This window comes from Stenella coeruleoalba, assembly GCF_951394435.1.
Source record: "Stenella coeruleoalba genome assembly, chromosome: 14".
Classification (NCBI taxonomy): Eukaryota; Metazoa; Chordata; class Mammalia; order Artiodactyla; family Delphinidae; genus Stenella; species Stenella coeruleoalba.
Genome location: NC_137160.1, coordinates 73,696,766 through 73,718,208, shown reverse-complemented (window position 1 = coordinate 73,718,208; position 21,443 = coordinate 73,696,766). Strand labels below are relative to the sequence as shown.

The 21,443-nt window shown below is 48.6% G+C and overlaps 1 long non-coding RNA gene across 2 annotated transcripts in view; it reads left to right on the top strand.

Annotated features, from left to right (window-relative positions):
* The first annotated feature begins 802 nt into the window (after positions 1–802).
* Positions 803–21,443, top strand: part of LOC307197041 — a 45,279-nt gene continuing 24,638 nt past the window's right edge. For both annotated transcript variants that reach the window (XR_013831308.1, XR_013831309.1), the window contains exons 1-2: positions 803–1,272; positions 13,877–13,983. This is a non-coding gene — a long non-coding RNA (uncharacterized lncRNA). The remainder of the gene's footprint in view (positions 1,273–13,876; positions 13,984–21,443) is intronic.

Here is a 21,443-nt window from a genome sequence, read left to right as displayed (position 1 = left end):
CTTTTGAGGGATCCCTCTTGAGACAGCATGGAAAATCAATTGTAAAGAAGAGACAGCCTGGAAGCAGAGAGCTGACTTGGGAAATGATGAGGGCCTGGTTAGAAGCAACAGGGATGGTTAGGAAGGAGGGCATGGAGGTAGAATTGGCAGGTCACCTGGTAGAGATGAGGGTGAGGGAAGAGTGGAAGATGGTGCTGAGATTTCTACCTTCTGCTGTTCACTAAGAAGTGGAAGCCAGGAAAAACAGTAAATTTGGTTGTGGGGACAGCAAGGAGAAATGCATTAACATATAGACATTCATTGATGCTGAGATGGCGTGCGGCGACATGCTTGGATCCCCACTGGTGTGCATGGTTGTGTGTATCATTTTAGAACACGTTGGTTCACAGGTTCATTTATTCTGGTTTGTTCGTCTGTGGTGCTCACCATACCCCACCAGCAGCTTTCTCACCCCTGGTCCCCTAGTTTTGGGGACCCATCTTCCCCATGCTCATCCTACCCTCTCTGCTTAAGGAAATCTTACCTATCAAGATTCAACTCAAATCCCGTCTTCTGGGGAAGACTTCTGTAACCACACTAGCCTCCTTTAGCTGCTTTCACACAATTTTCAGTTCAAGGTCAACCTAACACTGCAGCCTAAGATTAACTGCATGTACTGAAACCCTAATATATTTGTGGCTCCATTTGGCTCAGTCTGACCAAAGCATTAAATACAATTCAACTCTCAACCTAGATTTCTCCCTGACAATCTGTGTTGGCTCTATTCTTTCTTCCATCTTTCTTTCAATCTGTTTTCGTGCTCTTCTGTAAGTCTTTATTCTGATTTTTTTTTTAAGATTTTTTTTGACTGTGGGCCATTTTTAAAGTCTTTATTGAATTTGTTACAATATTGCTTCAAGGTTTTTTGGCCTCGAGGCATGTGGGATCTTAGCTCCCTGAGGAGGAATCGAACCTGCACCCCCTGCATTGGAAGGTGAAGTCTTAACCACTGGACTGCCAGGGAAGTCCCTATTCTGATTGTTTTAATCTCTTTTTTCTCTGGGTCCAACTTTCTTATTCTCCATTGCCCCTTGTCTATGGAACTCACTGCCAGGAAAGGAACTGACAAAAGCAAATTATCCTTAAAGGGAAGAAGAATGAAGCAGGGGGAGGAACTAAGCAAGCAAAATGTAACTTCTTTTCAGGTACTGCAGAGGGGAGAGATGCAGAACACTTTGACGTGAATAAATGGTGTCCTCCCACAGTGCTGAGATCATTGGGAGAAGCACTGAGGTGGGTAAGAAATAGTCATTCACTTCCTCTAAGAAAATATACAAAGTCTTAACTTTGAAGTACTCCAAAACTTTTCATTGTTATGGCCCAACAGTGTATTTTCAGGTTGAAAAAGATCTACTTCCACCTGCTCTCCAAAAACGGTGGTAACTGAGGTGTCCATCTAAAATGGTGAGATTTTAGGTCTTTGCTTATATAGTCCCAGAGCTGGGACACTGACACTATCAAATGGCAGGTGTGTTTTGTTTTTTGCAAAAAATGGTAAGGGTTAATTCAAAGCAACATTTAAACAGGAAGACATTCTCTCTCAGAGGCAAGAGGAAAAAATGTGATCCAGCCTGTGTGCAGGCTGCCCTCCTTACTTGCCCGTGCGCGCGTGCGCACACACACACACACACACACACGCAGGCAACTCACCCTGCCCCACCTGCAGCCCAGCCCTTGAAGGAGACACACCCATCACACGGACTGCCCCCTAAGGCAGTGAGGAGGTACCCCCGAGATTCCCCGGCTCTGGAAACATACTCACACACTTTCTTCATGGCAGGACATGCCCTCCTTGGTTGGGTGGAGCTTTTTCCTCTTCCTCCTTTTCCGGGTGAGGCAGCCAGCACCTCTCAGGAAGCCCCTCAGAGATGGTAAAAATCCATGCCTCCAAGTGGAAAGAGCTCTACAGTCTCGTAGTTTAGGTTTGAATTCACTGACTAGCTGTGTGATCTTAGGCAAGTCATGTAAACTCTTTGAACCTCAGTCTCCTCACCTCCTAAATGGGCAGAAAAATGTATCTGCCAGTTGTTTTAAGGGTTCAAAATAATACATGTGCAGTTCTTGGCACCTGGTAGGTACTAAATACCTAGGAGCTATTACTCCATCCAGGGGATGAAGTGAGGGGAGTCTAGCCATTCTCTTTGCCCAGCTTCTCCAGATGGGGTCCCCAAACAAGCAGCATTAACGGTGAGCGCATTAGGAAGGCAGACCTGCAGAGTCACGCTTGGCACTATAACCAGATCCCCGGGTTCATTCCTCTGCACATTAGCCTGTGAGAGGCTGCAGCCTCAGCTGGTCCAGCTGTGCCAGGCCCTGGTGGGGCCCCCGCAGGACTGTATCTCAGCTGAAGCACAGCCTCCTCTTTAGCCCCCTCTGGACTCCAGCCATGTGAAACACTGGCATGTACTGCAGGCTTCATATGTAATCTTTGTGGGTCAGCTCATTTAATCTTCAAACAATCCTGGGAGGGAATGCTGTTCTCCCCATTTTCCAAATGAGAAAAATAGCCCTACTAGATGAAAAATCACTTCCCTCTTGTCACCCAGCCTGTCTGTTACAGAGGCAGGATTGAAACCCAGGGAAGTTGGAATCCAGAAGCACAGCTGACAAAGAGCCTCTCCTTGACAGGACTCTTGCTAGGCTTCTCTAAGCTCTCTTCTCCTCCTCCTCCTCCTCCTCCTCCTCCTCCTCCCCCCTCCCCCCCCTCCCCCCTCCCCCCTCCCCCCTCCTCCCCCCTCCTCCCCCCTCCCCCCTCCTCCCCCCTCCTCCCCCCTCCTCCCCCCTCCTCCCCCTCTTCCTCCTCCCCCCCTCCTCCTCCTCCCCCACCCCCTCCCCCTTTCCCCGATCAGGGATTGAACCCAGGCCTCCGCAGTGGAAGCACCGAGTCCTAACTAATGGACAGCCAGGGAAGTCCCTAAACTCTCTTCCTGACTGAGCCTCAACCTCAGCCTATAAAAACTGCAGCACAAATGATTTAGTCCACCCCCACTACATCTGAAGACCTGAACAAACACTAACACAGTTTCTAATAGCTCAAGGCCACACCGGAGCCTGGCAAATGTGCCTGCCTGAGAAAACTCAAAGCTGCCAGAAGTTACTGTTTATTCCATCCAACGCCTCAAGATAGGGCCCTATCTCCCAGTCTCTTTGAGAGTCTAGGAGCCAAACTTCCTTAAGTGCCAGTTAGCAAACCCAGGTAAGTTTCATGTGGACCAGAGCCCTCCACCTTCCCACTTTTTATAGATTTAGCAGGCAATTCCATGTGTAAACCCCGCCATTGCCCCTCCCTGCTCTCTCATTCTCCCTTTTTATTTTTTTTTATTTTTTTGCGGTATGTGGGCCTCTCACTGCCGTGGCCTCTCCCATTGCGGAGCACAGGCTCTGGACGTGCAGGCTCAGCGGCCATGGCCCACACCGCTCCGCAGCATGTGGAATCCTCCCGGACCGGCGCACGAACCCGCGTCCATCGGCAGGCAGACTCTCAACAACTGCGCCACCAGGGAAGCCCTCATTCTCCCTTTAAAATGCCTTCTGTACAAATGGAAGTTGAGGTCAGTTTATGCCGGGCCCACTTTCCTACTAGAAAATAGCATATATGAAATAACATATTACTGATTAATATCTGTTCTTAATACCGTAGTGTCTGTCTTTGTTTATCTGTGACAGCTCCTTACCACTAGGTTATCTATCTAATGCTAATAAGATATAGAATTCCCTGAAATCATTTCTCTATTCAGCCATCTTGATTAAAAGAACTCTGTTCCCAGAGTACTTGTCCAATAGGTGATCACAGGTTTGGACCCCAGGTTGCTGGAGTCTGGGACTCCTCCATCTTTCTGCTCTGACGCTCACACACATTGGCAAGGTCAATAGAGGGGAGAGGGCTGTAGCCACAAGGCACCGTGGAGGGCAGTATAAATACCAATCCAGATGTCCCAGAGGGGCTCAACCAATGCTTCAGCCCTGGGCTCGCACTGGGTTTCCTTGTAACTGCAGAGAGGTGAGCTGCAGCACAGCCCTGGCATCCCCAAGGCATCCCTGGGGAACTCTGAAGTCCCGGGTGGTGACAGACAGGAGCCATCTCTTAGACAACCACTGGGGACTCTAGGATGGGAATGTTGGTGGAGAACGCTGGAGCCTGTTCTTTCAACATCACTCCCAGTGACGTCCTGAAGGGGTCGCACCCAGGCGAGTTGCCTGAAATCTGGTCTCTTACAGCCTCTCTAGGATTATTCTGGAATTATCTGACAGCATCTGAAATCAGGGCTTGGAGGAGCACAGGCAACTGTGGATGCCAAGACCACAAGTCGCTGCAGGGAGCATGAGGTGGGGGAGAATAGGAAGGGAAGGATGGAAGCCTCTCCAGAGCTGGCATCCTGGATGGAACCCTGAGGCCCGGGGACTGTCACGGGACCGCTGGGGAGGGCTCAGCCCTACAGGAATCTAGCCCCTGACGCCAAGAGATGAGCAGAGGAATGTGTGTTCAGTTGTTTGGGGATAGAAAATTGCTGTGAGAAAGAAAAAAAATATCATTACTATGTTATGATCACATTTTGTTCCCTTTCCCAAGGCAGGCTAATAGGAAGGCAGGCCCAGCCACGTAGGGCTGGTGGCAAGATGTTAAGTGTGCCACAGATAAAACTGGTCAGGCACGCTCATCACCATGCCAGGCCTGTCCACGCCCAGCGGGCACCCACACCACACGCTGACCCCACTCCAGAGGAGCACGGTGCTGGCGCATCACCACACTAGTTACAGCATTGGCCCACCAGAAATGCCAACTGTCTGCTGAAGGTGGGGAAAAAGCCAGATGAGGACCAGGTTAGATTTCCTTTATCCTTTAGATTCTTTGCTCGTATCTTGTTAAGGCTCTGCCCCCATTCCCCTGGCTTTCCTTCTCTTTTCTTTCTTTTTTATCTTATTTTATTTATTTATTTGTTTGTTTGTTTATTTATTCATTTATTTATTTGGCTGCCCCGTGCAGCATGCGGGATCTTAGTTCCCCGACCAGAGATCAAACCCGTATCTCCTGCAGTGGAAGCATGGAGTCTTAACCACTGGATCGCCAGGGAAGTCCCTCTTTCTTTTTTAATTTTAATTTTAATTTTAATTTTGTGGGTGGTTCTTTTGGAGCCTTCTGCAGCATTAGGGAACCAGCTCTAATCCTCCTTTATTCCTTCTTCATCCTGGTGAACTTTGGAAAGCAAAAGGATCTTTTAAAAACTCAAATCAAAGCAAGTCACACCACTATCTAAACTCACATTTGTCACATTTAGAATCAACACCAAACTCCTGACCAAGGCCCCTGAGGCCTCACGAGACCTGGCACCTCCCACTCTCTGTGCTCCTCACCCAGACACACTGGGCTGCCCCCCAGGGCCTCTGCATCTGCTGCTCCTTCTGAAGCACGCTTGCCTGTTCATGTCATGCACGTCTGGCTCAAATGCCTCTTCTGGAACGAGTCCCCCCTCCTGAGCCCACAGCTCCTCACCCCCAGCAGTGCCTATCACATCACCCACCACAGCACTCACCACAGCACCCTCATCACCCACCACGGCACCCACATCACCCACCACAGCACCCACATCACCCAGCACAGCACCCACATCACCCACCACAGCACCCACATCACTCACCACATACCCACATCACCCAGCACAGCACCCTCATCACCCAGCACAGCACTCACCACAGCACCCTCATCACTCACCACAGCACCCTCATCACCCACCACGGCACCCACATCACCCACCACAGCACCCACATCACCCACCACGGCACCCACATCACCCACCACGGCACCCTCATCACCCACCACGGCACCCACATCACCCAGCACAGCACCCTCATCACCCACCACAGCACCCTCATCACCCACCACGGCACCCTCATCACCCACCACAGCACCCACATCACCCACCATGGTCTCGGACCCTCACCACCATCCCCTACTTGAGATATGGGCCCTTTGATAATGGCAGCTTGACCTGTTTGTTTTCCTGCTCATTCCCCAAGGCCTAGACCAGTACCAGGCCCAGAGGTGGGGTGCAACTGACAGCAATGAGTGGAATTATTTCACAGAATGGGAGACCCTGGTTGAGGGGCTGCTGGAGGCCACATCTCTGTGACTCGCATCCTTCAGGCAGTGTTCACTGTCCCACCCTCGGGCCTCCCCACTTTGCAGCACAGTATCTGAGGGACACATGGAGTCGCCCCACAGCACTGCTTCTATTTTCATCCCTGCAGCTGTACTACTTAACAAGCAAAGTTAACCTCAGAGGCCATGAGAGAAATTCTAGGACCACGTGATACACTGGGCCACCGGCCAAAGCACTTCCTTTTTCAAAGCATCTTCCTCCTTCCTAAGGCTTGAAACAGGAGGTTAGGCTGCTAGAACCCTGCCAGAGTTTGCAAAAGGTTGTTTGCCAGTGTGGCTGGTGTTGTGACAGCAATTCGTTTGGGGGTTTGAATTTAACTTTACCTTTTGTGAGCAACAAGCAGTAGGACCTGTCTCCCCAGACCACTGGGGCAAGAATGTCTGGGAAGCCCTTTCACAACACCCCCATGACTCCCCGGTACCCTGAAGGCCCATTGTCCTGGCTGCAGCAGGTGGGCGCTCTCTCCAGTAAAGCAGTTCCCTCAAAGAGGTCAAGTCTGCATTGCAGCAGACAAGGGGATGAGGGTCCCTGCCCATCTGGTCTGACCTGAAATGGGCAGCTCTTTGCTACATCATCCCAGATCATGAGATTAGCAGTCCAGGTCCTAACAGCCAGTGGCTTATCTCTGCCTGCCACCTGGGTTCATGGGACACCCATTCCTTGAAGAGTTCGGACCTCAGGTGAGCAAGCATGTCCACCTTTCTCCGAGGGAAGAATACTGCTCTCTGAATTGTAATGACATATTGCCCACCACCTCCCCTCCCCCCAGAACATTCTAACTATAGAGCAGATGGAGGAGTGGCCCTCACACACCAGAAAGCCGTGGTCCTTTGCTGACCTTTACATGAGCAGCAGTGAGGCAGCCGATTCGGGACCTACCAGGGGTCACCACGTCTGTGCCCCCCATGCATACAAGTGGGCCGACGCACTGGGCAGAATCCCAAGTAAACTCAGGTACTAGGAGGCAACTGATGTACTGAGACAGGGGCTGAAGTGTGAGCCTTTATTCTCCATTCTTTTTGTATGACATTGAACATTCGTGACATCTCTGAGGTATATTTTCTTGTTCTTTTGTGTTCCCAGAGTTCCTTTGCAAAATAGATGTCAGTATTCTGTGTTTTGTACATTCAAAGGGAGAATATCAGATGGCAGTGGCTTCATGATTGGGGTTTCATTCCTTTTTCCCAGGAGCACTCCCGCCCTGGGTCTGTAGGCTGCAGCCATCAGCTGGGAGCGGGGGTGCGGAGGCACGGAGCAGGAGGCCCCATATTGGGAGCGAGCACGGGCACCCCACCCCAGCAGGACTCCTAACATTCGTGCAGAGTCCCACAGCCTTTACGCGCCACAGCCAGAGAGAAGGGGGCCTGGCTGCCCAACCGGGCGCCTGGACTGAAGACCAGCTCTCCACCCTCTGTCCTGAAACCCACTCAGCTCTTGGCTAATCCCCTCCCTCCTTGCCTGAAACAGGCAACTCCAGGCTTCTCACAGAAGTGTCTTCTGTGGGGACCCACCAAGGCTGAGTTCACAGTAAGGGTCCCAGGACAGACCTGCCAGGCAGGGTGCAAGAATCACACATATCAGGACTTTCAAAGCACATCATTTAAAGTTTTAGGCCCGGCAGGCCCTGCAGGGACGACTGGGCTCCTGCAGTCCTGTGGGTCTAAATGCAGCGCTTCAGCTCCGTCTTGGCCACTGCCGCCCTGTGTACCTCATCAGGGCAAAGTGCAGGGCTCAGGCCCAGGCGAAGAACTGAGCCAGTGGGTAGTTGTTGCTCAGCCCTGCTGCTCTGAAGGCCTGGAAGACACAGGGCAGGAAGGGGGAAGCCCTGGGTGAGCCCTCATCCCTGAGCACCCCAGGAACAAGTGCCTGCTCCTAAGATCTCAGAACAGCTCATAACAGCCACGTACCCAGGCATGTCCCCTGACACCTGTGTGATAACGATGTTCTGGAAGACTTCAGGTGGGCCCGCACTTGCCATACCAGGGATGCCAGACTCCCAGGTCTGCTCTGCTAGGTGACTTCTGCCATCGGGAAATCCCTCTGTTGGGGCCAGGGATTGAGATTTGGGAAGGAGGCAACCCTGCATGGTTAGGAGGCTGGGCCTGCTCAAAGAAGGACCTAGGTTCCCCAAATCTGAGTTCAGCTCCTTGCAAGCTGAGTGACCTTGGACAAGTCACTTCACTTTTCTGCGCTTCTGTTTCCACATATTCAAAATAGAGGAGGGAATAGGACCCCTCATAGCGTTGTTCTGAGGAGGAAAAGGAAAGTCACGTGTGGTGAGTGTGCGCAAAGGGCAGCTGAAGGAGAGGGAGTTTTGCATCTGTTGTAAATGATTCAACGGAACCACCAATCCGCTGTCTGTGCTCACCAGAATAGAATGATCAATCACTCAGCAGGCCGTGGGTGGGGCCACCATTTAAATCATGGCAATATCCAAACCTGCAGCCTGCAAGGAAGAGGGAGTGTGGTTAGGAGGGCAGACCCGAGGGCCGAATGCTTGGAAGAATGATCTGTTTCACAGGGAAGAGTAGAAACTACAGCGCAGAACAGAACCTGAGGTCCCGCTGGACCGCAAGCTCCAGGAGGCAGCCCTGCCTCGTGTACAGTGTGTATCCAGCACCAAGGAGGGTGGAGGGGGAGGCGGTGGTGACTAGGAGGATGACTCAGGATGTTGTGTAGTGTGCCTGGGTGTGTAGTCTGGCTTGTGCTTTGTTCGGGGTCATGGCCACTCTGTTTCCAACCGGACATTGGACCAAGGCCAGCCAGGACTCTGGGGAATTGAGCTGCAAGGATCTACCCTGAGTGTGGGCATTTGAGTGAAGTCCCTTATAGCCCTCAATGCTGGCACTAGAGAACCAAGAAACTGGGAACTTGAGTCTGGGTCACCCCCACCCGTACCGAGGCTCTCGGCTAAAGGGTGGAGGGCCCGTGGAGAGCTGGAGGAGGCAGGGGTCAGCGTGACATCGTGCTTGGAGATAGAGGCCCTCAGAAGAGCCTTTTAAGGAATAAAGTCAAACCTGAAAGTAGAGCTTCTCTTTTGGCTACTCTTAGCTTGTTTACTCTTAGCTTGCCTGGTGCCTGGAAGTCCAGGCGGTGCTGTAGCTGAGGCCGGGGGCCGTGTGGCCCTGTCAGGCCCGCTGTCTTGGACCCTGAAATTCATCGGGTCAATAAAACAGAAAGTTCAGTCTTTTTTTTTTGCAGTACGCGGGCCTCTCACTGTTGTGGCCTCTCCCATTGTGGAGCACAGGCTCTGGACGTGAAGGCTCAGCGGCCATGGCTCACCAGCCCAGCCGCTCCGCGGCATGTGGGATCTTCCTGGACTGGGGCACGAACCCGTGTCCCCTGCATCGGCAGGCGGACTCTCAACCACTGTGCCACCAGGGAAGCCCAGTTCCGTCCTTTTTTATTGTACCTTTTCCATTTTTGAAAAGCTGCCCAAGCAGTCCCAAGGAGAGTTTGTCAAAGTCATTTATGTCAAGGAGCCAAGCGCTTTCTCTGTGGTTTGCTGAATGGGGAGGGAAGAGTCCGAGTCTACAGATTCAGTCCCTCACCGTGACGTCAGGACCTGTCCTCTGTGAGGCCCCTCGGCCTGCTACCTCCTTCCCGCCACGTCCAGGAGGTGGGCAGCTTTCAGCACCAGCAGCCGGGCCTGCTCGATCTCCATGCAGGACTGGGAGGTGTCGGCCAAGACCGTGCCCTCCTCTACCAGGGGCTTCCCAAAGGCCACTCAGGACTTCGCCTGCGGACACAGGAGACAGGATGGGAGGCTCGGGGCTGTGCCCTGCAGAGGAGGTGGGTGGAAGCACACAGGAGAGGGCTGGAGGGGAAGAGGGGCAGAAGCGGGACCATGCAGCATTTGTCACTTTGCCAGCTCTCCAGCCACTGGAAACTTCCAGGGAGAAGAGTCAAACGCAGACAAAGTTCGTGGGCACTGCGGAGCTAGTCAACGTGGTGGCTGCACAAATTACTTCTGGGAACCCCTATACTCCAGCCATCCAACCCCTTCTGGGCAGGCTCCGCTGCCAGGCAGGGACAGTGCTTGATCTGAGCCGCCTCTGGCCCGGGGCTACTCTGCAAACTAGGCAGTGACTGTGGGCGCCTCACAGGCCAAGAGGGCGCCCTCGGGAGCAAAGTCTGGCTGCCAGAGCCCCCTTGTTGCCAACCGTTATTGCAACGGGGATTCTACAGTCTTTGAAAGCCACAAGTGATCAGAAAAGGTTATAAGGGATCCTTCTCCCTCCGCTTTTTTAACTAAAAATAGTTATGACACAAATAATATATCTCATGGCAGAAATAGTACACATTTGCAGACAAAAAAAGAAAATACAAACACCCGGTATCCCATCATCTAGTCACTTACACTTAATATTTGGTGGATACCCTTCTATACTGTTTGTACATGCAAATACATACATCTGCACTTTTTACCAAAAATGGAGTCATACTCTATACAATGCTTTGTAGCCTGCTGTTTGTTTGTTTTTTTTTCATTTAAGAGCATCTCTCTATATATTAAGAAATAGATTTCTAGGGAATTCCCTGGAGGTCCAGTGGTTAGGACTCTACGCTTCCACTGCAAGAGGCACAGGTTCCATCCCTGGTCAGGGAACTAAGATCCCTGTATGCCACGTGGCTCAGCCAAAAACAAAAAAGAAGAAGAAGAAAGAAAGAAATAGATTTCTATAGCATTGTTTTGGAATTTCACTGCATGCGCATATCACAGTTATCTAGACTAGGCTCCGATTGTTGTCCTTATAGGTTGTTTCCAACATATTATAATCACGGCTGTGGTGAGCCTCCTAGTATCAAATCTAATTACTCCTTGTGACCAAGTCCTGTGAGTGGAACAGCCACGTGAATACTGTGGCACCGTGTAAGACTTCTGACACGTATGGTCAAACTTCTCTGCAGGATGGGACTGGAGTACTATATACTATACCTGAGCCCTTAGAGAGGAGCATTTTCTTTTCAAAGAAAAAAAAAACACGGTCTCAACTCAGAAGGGTGTGAATCTCAGGTTTGCTCAGTAATCCAAACACACTGGACCACTTCTGTTCTTTGTACAGAGTGTCTTGTGAAATATTTGTTTGGTCTCAACGGTTTGCTTCATCTTTGTGAAGTCAATACAACTGATTTGAATTGCCATTCACAGCAAGAGCTTTCTTTTGTGTGGGCTTCCAACCTTTGAGGGGGTCACAGAAGAACAACGTTTTTAGGACATGTAGGGGAGGAGGGTGGTGCAGGACTGGATGCTGGAACCCCAGCCTCTCCCAGGTATCTGATTTTTTTTTTTTTTTTTTTTGCGGTACGCGGGCCTCTCACTGTTGTGGCCTCTCCCATTGCAGAGCATGGGCTCTGAACGCGCAGGCTCAGCGGCCATGGCTCACGGGCCCAGCCACTCCGCGGCATGTGGGATCCTCCCGGACCGGGGCATGAACCCGTGTCCCCTGCATCGGCAGGCGGACTGTCAACCACTGTGCCACCAGGGAAGCCCACATGACTCTTTTTGAATTATAGTTTTCTCAGGGTATATGCCCAGTAGTGGGATTGCTGGGTTGTATGGTAGTTCTATTTTTAATTTTTTAAGGAACCTCCATACTGTTCTCCATAGTGGCTGTATCAATTTACATTCCCACCAACAGTGCAAGAGGGTTCCCTTTTCTCCACACCCTCTCCAGCATTTATTGTTTATAGATTTTTTGATGATGGCCATTCTGACTAGTGTGAGGTGATACCTCCTTGTACTTTTGATTTGCATTACTCTAATGATTAATGATGTTGAGCATTCTTTCATGTGTTTGTTGGCAATCTGTATATCTTCTTTGGAGAAATGTCTATTTAGGTCTTCTGCCCATTTTTGGATTGAGTTGTTTGTCTTTTTGATATGGAGCTGCATGAGCTGCTTGTAAATTTTGGAGATGAATCCTTTGTCAGTTGCTTCACTTGCAAATATTTTCTCCCATTCTGAGGGATGACTTTTTGTCTTGTTTATGTTTTCCTTCGCTGTATCACAGGATATTGAATATAGTTCCCTGTGCTACACAGTAGAACCTTGTTGTTTATCCATCCTATATATAGTAGTTTGCATCTGCTAACCCCAAACTCCCAATCAATCCCTCCCCCATACCCCTCCCCCTTGACAACCACAAGTCCATTCTCTATGTCTGTGAGTCTGTTTTGTTTCATCAATAAGTTCGTTTGTGTCATATTTTAGATTCCACATATAAGTGATGTCATATAATGTTTGTCTTTCTCTTTCTGACTTACTTCACTTAGTATGATAATCTCTAGGTTCATCCATGTTGCTGCAAATGGCATTATTTCATTCTTTTTTATGGCTGAGTAGTATTCCATTGTATATATGTACCACATCTTCTTTATCCATAGAATGGATAATTCTTTTTTTTTTAAGATTTATTTGTTATTTATTTATTTATTTTTGGCTTCATCGGGTCTTAGTTGCAGCACGCAGGATCTTTGTTGAGGTATGTGGGATCTTTCGTTGCGGCACGCGGGCCTCTCTCTAGTTGTGTCATGTGGGTTTTCTCTTCTCTAGTTGTGGCACGCAGGCTCCAGGGTGTGTGGGCTCTGTAGTTGTGGCATGCAGGTTCCAGAGCATGTGGGCTCTGTAATTTGCGGCATGCAGGCTCTCTAGTTGAGGCACATGAGCTCAGTAGTTGTGGCATGTGGGCTTAGTTGCCCCACGGCATGTGGGATTTTAGTCCCCTGACCAGGGATCGAACCCGCGTCCCCTGCCTTGTAAGGTGGATTCTTACCACTGGACCACGAGGGAAGTCCCTAGAATGGATAATTCTTAATGGCAGAATCAATCCAGCTATCCCCAGCCACTGGAGCAGAAGGCAGTGAGAACTCAGCAGCCCACTAGAAAAGGCCTACAGGCAATCAGACCTGTTCATCACCGTTTGGACTTAGCAGCCATTCTGTTTACTTAAATGTTCTTGGTTATCTTTTATTGCAAAACCATAACAAAAATGGGGAAATAGTGGCTTAGCCGAGTTTGTCCTATGCTTTGAGAATAGCGCTGGCTCCATCCCTTACTCCCCCAGCGGCAGTTCCTACCTGGCTGAATGGGAAAGCTGGATGGCAGGTAGTGAGCCAGGCAGCTGTAGGCCACGTCGGCAAGGGGGTCACCTGAGGTAGCGAGTTCCCAGTCAAGGACAGCAAGCACCTCGGCCGTTTCTGGATGGAATAGCATGTTGTCCAGCCTGAAGGAGCTATAGAAGGGATGGAGACAGCGCTAAGAAAAGTGACCGCTAGGGTGTATTCTGTGCTGGGCATCTTCTGCTGACCCCTTCAGAAGCACTCCCCACCCCTCCCATGTGCCCGGGAGCCTGCATGGGCTGCATCCACCAGCTCCCTTGCCCTCTGGCTCAGTCGGGCTCAGCCAACTGGGACACCAGCAGGTGGTGGGAAAGGGGCCTGCTTATTAGTTCCCCACCTCCCTCTCAGCAGAAGACTGAGGGATATTCCTCTCCCAAGAGCCACAGCTTTGGTCAGGTAGCCCTCTCTACATAGCGGCCATGTCTGGGTTCTGGTAATTACTCCTTCCCTGAGATGGTTTTAAAACAAGTCTGCAGGTTTTTGACACTCCTGCCACAAAAGGAAGAGTCTAATCCTTCACCCCTGGAAACATCTCACTTCTAACAATTACAATGCAGGTGGAAGCAGTGCTGAGTGACTCCCGAGACGAGGACAGAAAAGGTGATCAGCTCCCGCCTGGCCCTCTCCCCTCTGAACACACAGCTTTGCAGCCCTGAGCCACCAGGTAAGAAGTCCAGCTACCCGGAAGCTGCCATACTGGAGAGACCAGGTGGGAAAACACAGAGACACAGAGAGAGACTCAGGGAGCTCAGCTCCCTTCTGCCCCCATGCAGGTGTGAGCAAGCCTTCAGGTGATTCCAGTCCCCTGCCTGAGACACACCTCAGTGGCACAAACAAGCCATCCTGTCCCCATACTGCAGATTCATGAGTAAGATCATTGCTGTCGCTGTTGACAGGCACGCAGTTTTGGAGTTGTGTGTTGTGCTGTAGTTATAACTGGAGCCCGGGCTTGCACCTTTGGACATGAGGGTGGTACTAACTCCGGCTGTTGCACAGGCCAGGACCCCCATCATAGAGAATTAACTGGCCCAAATGTCAGTAGTGCCAAAGCTGAGAAACTCTGCCTTAAAGGCCACGCACAGGGAGAGCCCATGCAGTGGATAATTCTCAACTGTAAACTGGGCCAAGACCAGATGCTTAAGTCCCCCTTCAAACGCCCTTCCCATTACTTTCCATATCTAGAGCCACACAATTGAATACTATGCATCCACTTTTAAAAATTAACTCTATGCGCACAAAGAAAAATGTCCAAGATACCTTGTTAGATTAAAAAAAAAAAGTAAGACAGCAACAGGAAGTAGAGCATAATCCCATACAAATTACAAGAGTATTGTGGATGCTTGGGAAAAAAATGAGGAAAGTATATACAGAACTTAACAGTGGTTATCTGGGGAGAATGCATGCTGTGAGAGGGGAAAGCAATGGTAGTTAAACTTTCTCTATTGTTGAAAAACTAAAATTCAACCTAGTAAATTTGAAGATCTAATTGGCTGGTTTCAACAATTCAGGAATCAGGCAGCATTTTATCTAGCAACTTAGAAGGGCACTCCTAGGGGTTGTACAAAATGTAACGTTTTTATAGGAAGAAGGGTGGGGCAAGGGAGCTCTTAGCAGAAGAAAATAAGGATTATTTTCAGGCCAGGATATCTTTTTGGAGGGAGGTAACAGGCAGGGATATTATCATGCAGATCTCCTCCCCATCCACGGGTGCAGGAGTGAGGGTGGGGGGAATGGAGAGGACCCACATGACAGATTACCACATTGGTGCTGACCAGAAAATTCCAAGCTGGTTAATTAAGATTGCATTTCTGGTGAAGGTCAAAACTGCAATTAGATTAGGTATGAAATCTAGGTTTGGTACCATGGGCACTAGCACAAGTGATGCCATTTGGGGCCAGTGGTTTTTCTCTTTAACAATATATATTATACATATCACTATATGGAGAAATCTTTTATTTTCTTGACGTCAAAAATTATCTCCCACCCTAACCCCACCTCCTGGCACTGCCTTCCACAGAACAAGACCTAATTTTGTTTGGTGAAAACTTTTAGATATATCTTGTAGAGTGGGTACAGCTGTATGCTGGTAAATGCTTAAGAACTAGCTTCTGGGGTGGGGGGGAGGTGGTGCTTTACAGTGTTCGCCAATTTCTGTGCTGTAAATGCTACAACCACAGCCCGTTTCAAGCTGCCACCGTGATTTCATTGAATGTGCAACTGAGAAGAAAAACACGCAGTTAGGTCTCTCAAGCCTGAGAAAGCTAGCTCCAGTGCCCATTCCCAGCCATTCTTGACAAATAATTGGATATTGAGCTGCTTTCTTTTTCAAAAGGGTCAGAGTACAATCAGCCATCTACTGAGCTTTTTCTCTTTTTGAGTGGGATAGGCAAGTTGAGAGCCAGAACTGAGTTCTTCCAGACCATTGAGGGGAATTTATGTTTTGATGGGGAACAAAGACAGAGACAGGGAAGGAGAAGGGTGGGGGACAGGAGCCTGAATTTTTTTTTTTTTTTTTGGCTGCACCAGATCTTAGTTGCGGCACATGGCATCTTCAGTTGCGGCATGTGGGCTTCTTAGTTGTGGCATGTGGAGTTAGTTGCGTCACGCGTGCAGGATCTAGTTCCCTGACCAGGGATCAAACCCGGGCCCCCTGCATTGGGAGCGCGTGTCGTGGTCCAAATGCGGGTTGGAAAAGAATTTCCAGACACAAGGCAGAATGTAAAGAAGATAGAATTTATTAGAGGGAAGGGCTGCTCCCAGAACAGTGGGCTGACTTCCTATTCCAAACATGTGCTATTAGCCAGTTTTTATAGCCAGAGAACAAAGGAATGGTCCGAGGTGAAAATTTCATTTACTGATTGGTCGAGGCACATATACCTTCCTTCTATAGAGTGGGATTGGGACAGGGCAGATGCCTTTCCTTATTTGGGACAGGTCCCATTGCCCAGGTGGGCTCAGGAATTTCGTAACCATGGAAACATGGTAGGGAGGGTGATTAAGAGTCCAGTAGGGGGTGTGACGCTGAAACCTTTTCAGGCAGGGACGTCCTTTGTCCTTGAAGCACCACAGCTCGGAGTCTTGCTCACTGGAACACCAGGGAAGTCCCAGGAGGCTGATATTTAGAGAGGAAATTCCAGTGGAACATAGATGTTTAAAGGGAATTGCTGTGATGTTTGCCACGTGGTATGCAATGTCAGTCTTCTTCCACACCTTCTCCAAAAAATCTTCAGTAAAACTTTATCGCTCCATCATGTATAGCAGACTGGAACTGGTCTCCTAGCATTGCATTTAAACACTGAATGCAGCCTCAGAGTGGACCAAGGGTGAGAGCTCTGGTTACCACTGGGGGCCTTGCCCCACCTGGCCACATCCGATTATTTTTAATAATGAGCATTCATTATTCGAGTTGTCAGCCAAAAAAAATCTAAGTTACCTGCACCTAAGAATGTGGAGTTGACAGTTATCTTCTTACCTGACTCAGCAGAACATGGCATAGAGACCTTTGCACTTGCAAAAGGGAATCGAGTCCTGGAATGGAATATAAACCAGTGGGGTCTGTTTAGAAGAGTGTTTTGTTATAGAAAATAATCTCCCTAAAACTTCTTGTGTCCTTCCATTGTGTTTTTATTACAAACCTTTGGCAGAACCTCAAACATGCTAATAAGCCTCCCAAACAGCTTTATAAAGAGTAGACCCCTGTTCAAACTTGCCCTGTGGTGCAAGTTCCTGAGATCGTGCTGATCCTGTGGACTAGTAACCTGGACGGAAGGCATTCAAGTCTCTGGCATGTTCCTCCAATGAGGTGCAAATATGGATTCCTATTATTGCCAAGGTTCAGGGCCTGGACTAAGAAACTGACAGAGAGACAGAGACAGAGAGACAGAGAAAGAGAGGAGGGTGAGGGGGAAACACATCTTCATACCTAGCTATAGGTATACATTTCCTGGCTTTGGGTACTTGCTTTCTTTATGTCAGTGGTACCTCTCAAGTTCACCCTCTTTGTTGCTCCCGATGATGGATACACCTGGGACTGGCACCCACCAAACCAGTCTGGGAGAGAGAGTGCCCGAGTTTGCAGCAAAGGCACAGGGACTTTTGCTGTCTGCCTCTATCAGTGTATTTTCTAGCTTCCAACCAGCCACCCAGTCTTGACCACTTCCCTTCTTTTTGCCTTCTAAAGTTTCTGCCTTTCTAGTCTCTGCATAGCAGCCTAGATTGACACATAGTCTTACCTGGGTCCCCAGCTGCAGCTTCAGGGTTCCATCTAATGCTTGCCGCCTGGTTCCCACCCCCTTGCTAAGTTCCCTGGCTGTGGACGACTTCCAAGACTCCAGATCCCCAGCACGGCACTGATGGCTAATGTCACGCTATTTTGTATCCTTCGTCTCTCAGAGGTTCTGTTGGCCTAATTTGTGCATCCAGAATGGGCAGCTGGAGTCAGTACAGTACAGAATAATGAGTAAAAAAGCACGAGGTTGGACAGCATATACACATAGAATGCAATGTGAATTGTGCCCCCGAAGGAAAATTCCAGCGCTGCAGTCCACGTGAATGATTTCCCTTCCATTTCCCCAGGGTTGTGCAACGGGGGCTCTTACAAGCTGTATGACTCTGAACAAGTCAGTTCATCTCTCAGCGCCTCAGTTTCATCATCTATAAAAAGGAACTAATATACAATACCTATGTCACAGGACTGTTTTAGGGAGAAATGCTATGTAAAGGTAGCATAGTGCCTGGTACATTAAAAATGTTCTATATGAGTTAGTAGTTGTTATTTTCCAAGTATAAATACAATGGCCAACCTTCTTTAATCTAAGTTTAAGTTGCATCAGAGATGCTGTCTTTCTACATATTGGTGGGACCAGCAAGCGATACTCCTGGGTTGCTAGAAGTTTGGCTGGGCTGGGCTACAAGATCAAGATGGTCTCACTCAATATTTGGTAGTGGGGACTGACTGTCATCTGAGGAGCCTCAGCTCTCCTCCACATGACCTCTCATCCTCCAGTTGGCTAGCCCTACACCAGGACTCATGTAAGAGATACCAGAAAAAAAGAAAAAAAAAAAAAAAGAGAGAGATACCAGAAGATCTATTTTTTCCTCCCCTAAATGGTGTGGCATGAAGATATGAGATGTACTAAAAGTAGCAGAATCCAGAGCAGCCATAGGACCACTGGGTAGACTCTGGAGATGATGCCAATACTACAGGAGTTAGAACGGAGAGGCAGAATGAAAGACATGCTTGGTGACATTCTGTAAGCCACTGGATCACGCCTTACCTGAAGGGAGCCCTATGTATAGACATTGAGTTATGTGAGCAAATAGATAATAAATTGCCTGTAATTTTAAGCCATCTGGAGTTAGGCTGCAATCAAAAGCACCCTCACTGACAACTATCTCTTAATAAGAATAACCTGCTACTTCTTTAGGGGGTAAGAGATGGAGGAACATCAGGCCATGTGTCATTGAAGAGGACCCAACTCCCAAAGCAAGCTCTGCAGGCTCTCTTGGCACTTTAAGGGGTATTCACAGATCCTCCTTGAGCCCCTTCAGTTATAGAAACCCTATGTCTGCATCCTCCAATGGAATCTTTTAGAGTGTCCTACCTAAGCAAGAAAATCAATTTATGATTGACCGGAAATTTTCACTGTGATTTTAGTTAGTCTTTGAAAATCGTTCCTATAGTCCTAAGTGTGAAGTAGGCAAGAACAAAGAAAGCTAGTGTCTTGGGGCTAATTCCGGGCTCTTAACAACCCACGTAAAGCTCAGAAAATCATTTATTTTACATCTCTGGCCATTGATAAACACAACTCTCCTCTGTGTGATGTTGATCCAAAGACTCAATCTGCAGGATTCAGAAATGATTTGGGACTTTCAAAAGTGACCAGAGGAGCAGCTGAGCTTATGAGAGCTGATCAGGTAATTCACTTTATTCTCTTACTGCTGCTAACTTATGAAAAGGAAGTGTGAGCTCCATTTTACAGATAAGGCCAACTGAGGCATGTGGTGGTGATTGACTGAGCTGTGACTTAACAAGACAAGCACTAGCAAGGGTGTTCACATTTAATGCTGTGAAGAGCTCTTAAATAACCTTTGTATATAAATTGCATTGTTATCCACCTGCCTAGATGCCTAAAAATAGAACTGGAGTTCTCCTGAGGGGCCAGGAGGAGCAAAAAAAGAAGGAAGGAAGGAGGGAGGGAGGGAAGAAAGGAAGGAAGGAAGGAAGGAAGGAAGGAAGGAAGGAAGAAGGAAGGAAGAAGGAAGGAAGAAGGAAGGAAGAAGGAAGGAAGGAAGAAGGAAGGAAGAAGGAAGGAAGGAAGGAAGGAAGAAAGAAAGGAAGAAAGAAAAGGCCAGGGACATTTTAGAATTATAAATCTAGGTCCCCGCAGGGACCTCATTAGTGACTAACTTTTAAGGAGTTATTAGAATTGTCCAAAAATGAATACTGACCCTTCCACAGTTCCATGGATAGACTCAAATACCATGAGCAACTATGCATATTAGCAGATGCCCACATGCCCAGAGTCTAAAGAAAATAAATCAAGAAGTTATCCTAAGAAACACATTCTTCCCCTTTATGAGCATTTTGTTCAGTTTAGTTCAACAAGCATTTACTGAATGCCTGCTCCATGCCCAGCACTGAACATTTCATTTCCATTCATACGATGGTCAGCTGTCACCTCATTTTCCTCATCAATAGAATACTGTGTTAGTTTCCTAAGGCTGCCATAACAGAGTACCACAAACTGAAGAGTTAAAACAATGGAATTTAATTGTCACAGTTTTGGAGGCTAGAAGTCCCAAATAAGAGCCATGTTCTCTCTGAAGACTTCAGAGAAGAATCTTTCCTGCCTCTTCCAGCCTTTGGTGGTGCCAGGTGTTCCTTGTCCTGTGGCCACATCACCCCAATCTCAGCCTCTGTCTTCACGTGGCCTTCTTCTGCATGTGGGCCTCCCTGCCTCCTCTCCTCATATTATAAAGATGCCAGTCCTTGGAGTTAGGGCCCAGACTAAATCCAGAATGATTTCATCTTGAGATCCTTAACTAGTTACATCTGCAAAGACTCTACTTCCAAATAAGGTCACATTCTTAGGTTCCATGTAGGCATGAAAAAAAATTCTTTTGGTTGGGGAGGACATCATTTTATCCACTATAATGCTGTCTCACAAAAGCATGAGTGAGAAATGCCAATTTCACCAAAGCTTTTGAAAGGGACCAGGAGAAGATTTAGATTCAAGGTACCCCACAGCAGATACCTTGAAATCCCCTGTCACAGGTTGGGTTGCTGGAAAGCAGACTCTGAGATGAAGATTAGCATGAAAGGTGTTTATTAAAGAGTGCTCTTGGGACCCCAACCTTTGGGAAGGGACGGAAGGAAAGCAGGACTGGGAAATGTTGAGCTGTGATGCAGTCACCCCAAAGGCTGGCCCTGTGAAGAACGCTGGAGCTGGGTTGGCCTTTCAGAGCTTTTTGGTTCCCCATCAATTATTGGTTATAGGAATGGGTTGAGACCTTGGATGAAGTGGCTCTCTTTAGGAGAGGTAGTCCTCATAGGGAGCTGAGAGCTGAGGACTGCCAGCCAGCAATACACCAAGCAGCTGGGAGAGTAAGTCCTTCATCCTTGAAGGGGAATCTGGACAGCGCATCACAGTACCTACAGCACTTCCGTACTCACTTCTCTCTTTCTGCAGCTGCCATCAGGGAGGCTTCCCTTCTTCTCCTGTCTCCTCACAGGGCTGAGGACCCCTCACATTCCTCACCCCCACTGAAGCTTCCTTCTCCAAACTTGCAAATGCAAACCCATCCACAAACAAAGGGTCTGAGAATTACCCCGAACTAAGAGTTACCTCCATATTAGAAGATATTGAAGGGGGAAATAAATAGCAACCAAGGAGGTGTTTGTCAATGTTGCTTATTGCATAATGGAATACATACTGGATTTTGAGTAAGAAGACACAGATTCAACTGCTAGCTCCACCACTAGCTGTGTACACTTGAGCAAATCACTAGTTAATGAGACAAGAGGGCAAGGATTGTGTCTGCTTTGTTTGTCACTGATTATGCAGAACTTAGGTTAGCGCCTGGCACGTAGCTGGCTTAGTAAATACATGAAGGAATGAACAA